The sequence below is a fragment of the Triticum dicoccoides genome, chromosome 7A (assembly GCF_002162155.2).
Source record: "Triticum dicoccoides isolate Atlit2015 ecotype Zavitan chromosome 7A, WEW_v2.0, whole genome shotgun sequence".
NCBI lineage: Eukaryota > Viridiplantae > Streptophyta > Magnoliopsida > Poales > Poaceae > Triticum > Triticum dicoccoides.
The window spans coordinates 457,253,442-457,263,708 of NC_041392.1; the positions used below are offsets into that span (position 1 = coordinate 457,253,442).

The 10,267-nt window shown below is 45.0% G+C and overlaps 1 long non-coding RNA gene across 1 annotated transcript; it reads right to left on the reverse strand.

The window, feature by feature from the left end:
- Positions 1 to 746: 746 nt before the first annotated feature.
- On the reverse strand, positions 747 to 7,743 carry LOC119334281. The gene is made up of 4 exons (XR_005161263.1): positions 7,632 to 7,743; positions 6,103 to 6,211; positions 5,507 to 5,989; positions 747 to 1,124 (listed from the first exon to the last, which is right to left on the reverse strand). It is a non-coding gene; the product is annotated as an uncharacterized LOC119334281 (long non-coding RNA).
- Positions 7,744 to 10,267: the final 2,524 nt, after the last annotated feature.

A 10,267-nucleotide genomic window follows, 5' to 3' on the forward strand; every position in this document is an offset into this window, starting at 1 on the left:
GGGTTCAAATCCTGGTGTTCGCATTTATCCTTGATTTATTTCAGGAATTCCGGCGATACGCTTTCAATGGGAGGAGACGTTCCCGTCGACTACGAGGCACCTACGGTGACTTCGTAAAATTTCAAGATGATATACCGGCTCAGTCTCTGGGAAGTGCTCATAGGGGTAGGGTGTGTGTGTGCGCGTTCATATGGGTGAGTGTATGCGCGTTTATATGAGCGCTTGCGTCTGTACTGTGTTAAAAAAGCATACAGTAGAAATATAGGCCCCACATGTCAGTACGCGAGAGATGAATAGTATAAGGGTTTGTCTAGGTATCAGTCGATGTCGACTGAGACTTCGCGAAGTCTCAATCGGCTGACATCATCCTATGCAGATTTGGCCTGTTAACCAGCTCTCCCTCTCCTGGATTATATACGACCAGGCTTCTGGGCTTTTTTATTTTTCTTGTTTGTTTATTTATTTATTTTCTTGGGCTGGGCTTTCTTAATTAGTTTGTTTTGATTGGAACAGGCTCGCCTATGAAATTATCTTTTAGCGAAAAAAGCTATTGAACAGAAGAAGGAACTGAAAAAAAGACCACCAGATAGAGACTAGAAACTGTATGCTAAATTGAACTGTGATGTCCATTGTTCGTGTAGTTTGATCACAGGAAGTTACGGATATTTTCCAGTTCTAAGTTAACTAGCAACTTACATAGACATGAAGTAGCTAGTTAACAAATTCATGCATTAGCTATTTTAAAATTCAGCAAGAAGTATGGAGACACGGCAACACAACAAGTTAAAGGTCATGTGTTAGTTAACTTCCTGTATCAACTACTAAAAAAACTTTGGAGAAAATATGAATTATTTAGAAAAAGGTTACAAACGTTTAGCAACTTCTTCAAAAAGAAAACCCTTCAATGCTTCCGTGTCAGTGATTTCTACTCCCTCCATTCCAAAATAGATGACCCACTTTATACTAATTTTATACTAAAGTTGGGTCATCTATTTTAGAACGGAGGGAGTACATGATATCCTCCCTCTTCTCACTCTGGATTTTCAACACAGTGCTCTTGCCTTTGCATTTTTGTCGTTCTCAGGGTCGCTTCCTTCGTCATCCATGTCAGTGCCCGTGCACTGCTGTATTCATAAATATATATGATACATTATTGTTGAAAACAAGTTTAAAAAAAGAGGATGGTGTGACAAAGTATGACATAGATGAAACTAAAATCATGGCACTAGCAGAAGAGAATTCCTACTACTAGTTTGTAAATCAGCATATCATGCCCTCCTAGTGCACAAAAAAATGCTAGCGACACCATCTCTCAGATTGAACAGATGCGTATTGAAAAAAAATCTGAACAAAAAAAATAGTCTTAACATTTATCCAACAACTACTAGTTATGATCTCTGTTATGTAAAACATCCAACCCAACACACATGCGGGCGTGCACACAAAGATCAGGATTGTGTAGTCAGCTTTTACTAATGATTTGATGTGATTCTCAAAAATAAAATACTAATGATTTGATGTTTTTATATTAAGCACGGCATTGTCAAGTCTAGAAAAAAAATCTGACAATCGTAACAAAGACACCATCATTGTCATTATAGCAAACAAAAATTGAACGTGGAACAAGCATACACATGGTCTCAACTCTACTTCAGGAATACACAAACTTTAGTGATTGCTTCAGTTAAAAAAAAAAACAAGACAAAAACATGATAATTACCCCGGATCCCACACTGTCATCACCCCTTAAACATATCCCAAATCATGTACACCCCTCCCCCCTCCCCAAGCAACTGATCTGCTGCTAGTATGTGAAAATGAAAGCATGCATGGACGAACAGAGAAAACAATCACCAAAAACTACAGCCCCCCGTCAGCACACATGACATCAAATCCATGTAGACTGTAGAAAAAAGAGAACTCGGTAGTACTGTAGTGAGCAAGTGTCCGTTTGAAAAAGGAGTGTTGTGGAAGCACATAAGATCGATGCCGAGTTAAACTGAAGCAATACGCACCAACCAGATATATTTTGGTCCATTTTCATTCTTTCGAACAAAAGCCTTCCTACCAAATACCACTACTAACACGCTCTCTACTGCCGCTACAAATTCATCATGACTGTTCCTACAAAAACTACTAGACGGATTAAGAGAACCGAAAAAACGACAAACAAACACACATTCATGTTAATTCGAATGAAAAGAACTCTCTACAAAATCCAGCTTCACTAGGGACCTCTCGGCCTAAAAAATGATCACAGGAGGAACTATCTATACATACTGAACCCAACTCTGGAAGTACGCTTGCAATCAGGATATTAGGAAAACAAAAGCAAAACGAAAGTAAGGTGCGTATCCAAAAAAACAATGCGTGAGCTTACTCTAAACAAAACATCATGCTTACATACGTCAGGTTTTAGATGGATTTCAAAATTAAAAACAAAAACTGATCTCAACTCTAGCTACTCGGTGTAACAATGGTCTCAACCTTTTTGCATGACTAGTGTCAGACATACAACTATCCCCACTCCTCCTCACCCCCACCCCGCCCCACAAAACAAAGCCCAGATGCAATAAGGTTAGAACACATGCATTTGCGGATGGGGCGGCGCTTGCAGTTATATGGCTAGCATCGGACATGGAACTGTCCGCCTTCTCCCCGCAGCCCCTCTGTCAAAACAAAACCTAGTTGCAACTAGGTTGGAAGACATGCAATTGCAGTCGGGGGTGACGCTTGCAGTTGCATGACTAGTGTTGGACATGCAATTGTCCCCCATCTCCCCATCGCCCCCAACAAAAAAAACCCAGTTGCAACCATGTTGGAAGACATGTAGTTGCAGTCGGAGGCAGCACTTGCAGTTGCATCCCTAGTGTCGGACATGCAACTCACACCTTCCAACAAAACAAAAAAGACCAGTTGCGACCACGTTGGAAGGCATGTAGTTGCAGTCAGCGGCGGCACTTGCAGTTGCATGCCTAGTGTCGGACATGCAACCCACGCCTTCCAGGAATAAAAAAGACCAGTTGCGCCCACGTTGGAAGGCATGTAGTTGCAGTCCGGAGTGACAATTGCAGTTGGATGCCTAGAATCGGAAAAGTAACTCCCACCTTCCCACAAAACAAAAAGACCAGTTGCGACCACGTCGGGAGAGTTGCAGTCGGGGGTAACAATTGCATGCCACGTACTAGACTTGCAACTACCTCACCGTATGTCGTCCTCCGACAAAAACACAAGGCCAGTTGCGGGTCCGTAGGGAGACATGCAAATGTAATTTGGGGCGACACTTGTAGTTGCAAGCCTACTGTCGGACATGCAGTTGCAACCATGTTGGAAGGTGTGTAGTTGTAGTCGGGCTGACAATTACAGTTGCATGCCTAGTATCGGACATGCAACTCCCACCTTCCAGCAAAACAAATGGACCGTTGTCACCACGTTGGAAGGTATGTTGTTGTAGTCCTGGAGTTACAGTTGCAGTTGCATGCCTAGTGCCAAACTTGCAACTCCCACCTCCCCACAAAATAAAAAGGCCAATTGCGACCATGTTGGGAGAGTTGCAGTTGCAGTCGGGGGTGACAATTGCAGTTGCATGCCTACTACTAGACTTGCAACCACCTCACCCCGTCGTCCTTCGACAAAAACACAAGACCAGTTGCGATTGGTAGGGAGATATGCAAATGCAGTTGGGGGTGACACTTGTAGTTGCAAGCCTACTGTCGTACATGTAGTTGCAACCTTGTTGGAAGGCATGCAATTGCGGGGGGCGGGGTGATAGTTGCAGTTGTATGCCTAGTATCAGACATGCAACTCCCACCTCCCAACAAAACAAAAGGACCAGTTGCGATCACATTGGAAGGCATGCAGTTCGTAGTCAGGGTGACAACTACAGTTGCATGCCTAGTATCAGACATGCAACTCCCACCTTCCAACAAAACAAAAAGATAGTTGCGGCAACGTTGGCAGAGGTGTAGTTGCAACTGGGGGTGATAATTGCAGTTGCATGCCTAGTACTAGACTTGCAATTACCCCCCCCCCTCTCCCATGCCTCCCTTCGGCAGAAACACACAGCTAATTGTGGTCGGTAGGGAGACATGAAGTTACAGTTTGGCATGACACTTGTAGTTGCAAGACTTCTACCGGGCATGCAGTTGCAGTCGAGAGTGATAGTTGTAGTTGCATGCCTAGTACTGGACTTGCAACTTCCTCCTTCCAACAATAAAAAACAAAACTAGTTCCATCCTTGTTGGAAGGCATGCAATTGCAGTTGGAGTGTGACTGTTGCAGTTGCATGCCTAGTGCTGGACATGCAACTCCCCCCCTCAGACTTCCAACTACCCCACCCCTCGCCCTACGAGAAAAAAGCCCCAGGGTTGTGAGTTGAGGGTTGACTTGCAACTCAAGCAACTACACAAACCTACAAAAAGCCCCTAGTTGCGACTTTAGGCTTGACTTGCCGTTGGACCAGACAAGTGCAACTACAAAAAATCCTGGGGAAAAAGCTCTCGGGTTGTGAGTCTAGAGTTGACTCGCAACTCGGGCACCTACAAAAATCCTAGGAAAAAGCTTCGAGGATGTAGTCAAAAGGGTGATATGCAACTCAGACAACTACACAGATATACGAAAAAGCCCCAAATTACGAGTCAAGGGACATGCAAATTGGGGGCAACTACAAAAACCTACAAAAAAACCTAGTTGTGAGTCAAGGGTTGACTTGCAAACTCGGGTAACTGCAAAACCTATGAAAAGCCCCCTAGTAGCATGTAGATAGTTGACATGCAACTAGGTCGGGGGCCGGGGATTGCAACTACAAAAACCTATGGAAAAAGCCTCAATTATGACTCAAGGGTTGACTTCCAACTCCCCCCCACACACACACACAAACTATAAAAAAACAATTGAGTGCCCATAGTTGACATGCAGCTGGGCGCGAGGGTCCGAGGGTGCAACTACAAAACTATGAAAAAGCCCCCGATTGAGAGCCGAGGTTTGACTTGCAAGCATGGTTTTCAACTCGACGAGTCATTGGTAGCGACTCGGAAAAAGTCGAGCCTGCAAATGCGACTAGTCGCGGATCGAGTCATGAGACGACAATAAGTTGAGTTGACATATTTTGCGACTCATCGACTAGTCGACCTAGTCTCGCGACTCCAAAACCATGCTTGGAAGACAATTATGAGTGTTTACGAAACTGTCATTCCTAAAAATTATCTCCAGCAAAAAAGAATATAAATGTGTATTATAACCAAAAACATAGTAGAAAAACCGACAAAAACAAGTAAAACAATTTCATATTTTTACTTAAAGCATACCAAAAACAAAAAGGAAAAGATGAAAACAGGAAAACATGTACATCCGTACTTGAAAACATACAGTTCAGAGTTACAAAACTAAAAACCATACAAAACGCTTATAGTTCATATTTTCAGTTCAGATTTGCATTATGTATTTGAATTTTTACTTGTAGCATATCCATGCAAAAAGATAAGAAACATGAAGAAGAGATACATACCATCATGTCCAATTGAACATCTGTCCTCCTGAGGCGGTGAACGAAAGGCAAACCAATGAAACCATCGCTGAGGGGCAGCATGCCTTGTAGCTCAAATTCCTCTATCTCATTCAGCTAGAGCCTCATAGTGCTCATATTGTGAACAATGCCTTCATTGTCGTCGCTGGAAGCTTCTACATCCTCATCATCTTCATTTAAATCTTCAATGGCATCATCTTATTCCATAGATTCTTCATCTTCGGAGCCATTGCCAAATTGGATCACACAAACAATTGCCCATGGGGGAAGGCTCGTCTAGGAAGAACACCACCATCGGGCCCTTCCCCAGCTTGTTGTCTGCACAAAACTTCCTCCAACCTCTCCCATAAATTGTGCTCTTTGTGCGACCCTTGTAACACTTTACAGTGTACGTCCATTGGTTTGCCACAAACATCACTTCTCTCATGTCATGTTGAAACAGACCCTTTCATTACATGGCACAACCTATTTTGGTTGAACACAAAAAAGCAAGAAAACAAAAGTTAGGAGTGGTGTCATGACAAAGACTAAAATAAAAAGAAACAAAAAATAAAAAAAATGAAAAGATATAAACAGACCCGGTGAGTTTACCCCTGCGTTTCCGAAGTCCTCCCATGCATACATGTTGAAACCGCTTCCCTCGTTCTCATAGGTGCAATGGTTCAAACAAACTACACAAACCACCTCCTGTGCATATAAAAAAGCAAAAAGAAAAAAGAATAGATGGATTACTCACTAACAACACAAATACGGAAAGAGTAAAAAAAACTGGATTCAGAAGAGCATAACTAGAAAAAGAATGATTTCAAAACATCTAGATTTCAGCATGTATATCTGCAGGTTTATTACTGTGTGAACCCAAACCCTGCTTACCAGATGCCAAACCCCATTTATTTACACAACAAAAAGGAAATACTGCTGCCCCTAATTAATCTAATATAGCAGTGGTGACAAACAACTAGGGGCATGTGCCATCAAATATCCCTGTTGTGTCAACATTCAGAGAAACAGAGGTTATATCCTAACAAAAGGTCAACTTAGGCACCCTAAAAACACATGCTCCTCCTATATAGAAGCATGGAAGAGCTGGCTTAATTAATTTTTGTTCTCCTGAAAACGAAGCCCCACCTAATTTACTGACTCTCGGAAAGTCATAGCATAAAAAATAGCAGTACTGGCAGTACTTTTGCTCAATACTTTACCAGATCTTCTCAGCTAAAGATCCTAATTAACTTTTCTAAGTAACAACAAAGCAAAAAAAGATTAGTAGTACTGGTAGTACTACTTCTAGTCCTACACATGTATAGATCAATCAGTTCAGCCCTAGTGTTGCTGGGCTTTTGCACCTACACAAAACTGTAAAAAAAAAAATACTTGAGCTAGCCTAATAACGAGAAGGTTCCTCCCAAAAAGTAAACCAGTACCACACCAGAAATGTATTTCAGTAAAAATATGAAAAACAAAATCAACATGCCACTGCTAGTGATGGGTTTAGTAATCTTATCTTGATTCCATAGAATTTTTTTGAACATGGTACTGTCATAGGGTTCAGCAAATCTGAAAAAAAGCATGCTACTGCTAGAAATAGGTTCAGTAATCATTCTCTTTGATTCCATAGAAAGATTTGTACATGCTACTGATTAATAGGGTTTTAGCAAAAATCGGAAAAACAAATAAACATGCCCACTCATAGTGATAGGTTCAGTAATAATCTCGCTTGTTTCGATAGAATGATTTCAAAACATGCTAATGATTAAATAGCGTTTCAGCAAATTTTGAAAAAACAAATAAACATGTAACTCGTTGTGATAGGTTCAGTAATAATCCTCTCCTTTCCAGAGAATGATTTCAACATGCTACTGATTTCACAAGGATTTCGGCAAATCTGAAACAAAAATCACACAAAAAAGGGGCATGCTACATACCACTGCTTGAAGAAAAAGGACACGGGAAAAAAGGGCTAAAACCTAGGAGCGATTCTATGCTTCAAGCTAGTAATAATCTAGACTTGATCCAAAGAAAAATGGAACCCAATCCCCTCAGATCTAAATCATATATAGCTCCAACAAACAAATAAAATAAAAAATAGAAAGAGGGTAGCACTTACACCACCATCGATGTCGCCCATTCTCTCGCTGGCCGTGCAGGAGCAAAGTCGATTTCTTCCGTTCCGCTACAGAGATCTTTGGCTTTGATAGAGAAGAAACAAGATAAACGAAGAAATGGACAGACGACTGCTTGTTCCCCTCCTCTTAAGAGCATCTCCAGCCGCATCCCTAACAGGCCTTCTCCGGGCGCTTTTGCCGCGCCGGCGCCAAAAAAACGGCCAGTCGCGTTCCCAGAAGTCCGTTTTTCGTCGGCTCGGGCCAAAACTGGTGTTGGCGGATCCAGGCCGAACGCGGCGCCCTGGGGGGCGCTTGGGGAGCCGGCACAAGCGAAAAAGGCACGTGGGTCCGCCCTGACGGCGACCCGAGGGCCTTTTCCTGCCGTTTCTTGGCGCTTTTCCTTCGCATCCCTCCCGCTCGCTCGCCTTCCTCCCGTCATTCCCTCTCTTTCTCCCGCCAAACCCGCTCCCGCTCGCCTTCCAGTCGCCGCCATGCCGCCGAAGAAATACGCCATGCCGAGCGCGGCGGCAACCAGGACTGGCACCGTGGCCCAGCCGAAGCAGAGGAAGCCGAGGGCGCCGCCATTAAAGCCACCGAGCATGTCGAACGCTGAGTGGAGGGTGGAAGTTCAGCGACGCGACGCAGTCACCGCTGACCGGCAGAACAGGGCCATCGCCAAGAAGGCCCGCGACAACGCGGCACGGGCGGCGGCGTCCTCCTCAGCGGTCGACCACGCGGGGATGATGAATCCACCCGTCGTCAGCCATGCCCAGTACGCGCCCTGGTGACAGCAAGGCGGTGGATCTCCATGGGGATCGTCGTCGTCCGGCTACGCCGACGGCGACGCGCACGGTGGGTTCAACCCAAACGTGACCTTCCCCCATGGCCACCCCGCGACGCGCACATCCTCGCCCGCCTTCGTCGGCGTGCAGTACTGTAACGCCCCGGACACACCCGCCGGTGGTCGTTACTCCTGGCGGGATCTAGACTGGCCCCACAGATCAATACTAGTCTTTTCTGCGCACTTTGTCCTCACTCATGCGCACCCGGGAGCAACTTCCCGGTCGGTCACCCATCCTGACACTACTCCAAGCTGAGCACACTTAACTTTGGAGTTCTGTCCGAATGGGCTCCCAGAAAAGAAGGAATTCCTTATTGATATGAGTAGTCTACCATCCCTAATAAGCCAGGCTATCACATACACCCCCACTCAGAGAAACCGACGTCCTCGTCGGGCCACAGGAACGTTCCCTCTTGGCACAAACGTGTGTGCTTCTAGTCTGGTACATGTGCCATGTCGGGTGCCACGACGGGTCACAAACGTCATGAACAACATGACCACGCACCTGTCCGCAACCATCCGTCTAACCGCGAGGGTCGGCTCTGATACCAACTTGTAACGCTCCGGACACACCCGCCGGTCGTCGTTACTCCTGGCGGGATCTAGACTGGCCCCACAGATCAATACTAGTCTTTTCTGCGCACTTTGTCCTCACTCATGCGCACCCGGGAGCAACTTCCCGGTCGGTCACCCATCCTGACACTACTCCAAGCCGAGCACACTTAACTTTGGAGTTCTGTCCGAATGGGCTCCCGGAAAAGAAGGAATTCCTTATTGATATGAGTAGTCTACCATCCCTAATAAGCCAGGCTATCACATAACACCCTCGATGCGACTATAGCTCCCACGTGTCGAGGCACGACTTAGAGACATAATCGCATTGAAGGCATATGTCGCAAGTTAGGCAATCTTCACAACATCCCATGTAATATAAATAATAAAGGGGAGATAACATAGTTGGCTTACACTCGCCACGTTAATCAAGTACATAAATAACATTACATCATCCAAACACTCATGGCCCGACTACGGCGCCAAAATAAAAGATAACCCAACATGCGACACGGTCCCGTTCACTCCCAACTGGGCACCACTACTGATCATCGGGAAAGAAAACATAGTAACGTTGAGTGTCTTCGTCGAACTCCCACTTGAGCTCAAACGCGTCTCCTGGAGCGGAATCATCAGGCCCTGCATCTGGTGTAATAGTAATCTGTGAGCCACAGGGATTCAGCAATCTCGCACCCTCGCGATCAAGACTATTTAAGCTTATAGGTAAGGCAAGGTAAAATATGAGTGGAGCTGCAGCAAGCGACTAGCAAATACGGTGGCTAGCTTATACGCAAAAGAGAGCAAGAAGAGGAGGCAAAGCGCGAGCGAGAAACTAGAGAACCACCTGCGCAAACATTACTCCAACACCGTGTCCACTTTCCGGACTCCGCCGAGAAGAGGCCATCACGGTAACACACTCAGTTGATTCATTTTAATTAATTAAGGTTCAAGTTATCTACAACCAGACATTAGCAAATTCCCATCTGCCCATAACCGCAGGCACGGCTTTCGAAAGTTCAAATCCCTGCAGGGGAGTCCCAACTTAGCCCATGACAAGCTCTCACGGTCAACGAAGGAATAGACCTCCTCCTAAGACGTTCCGATCAGACTCGGTATCTCGGTTCTTCAAGATACTTCGACAGGTTAAAACAAGACCAACAACACCGCCCGAATGTGCCGACAAATCCTGATAGGAGCTGCACATATCTCTTTCTCAGGGCACACTCAGATTGTCCTAGGTACGGG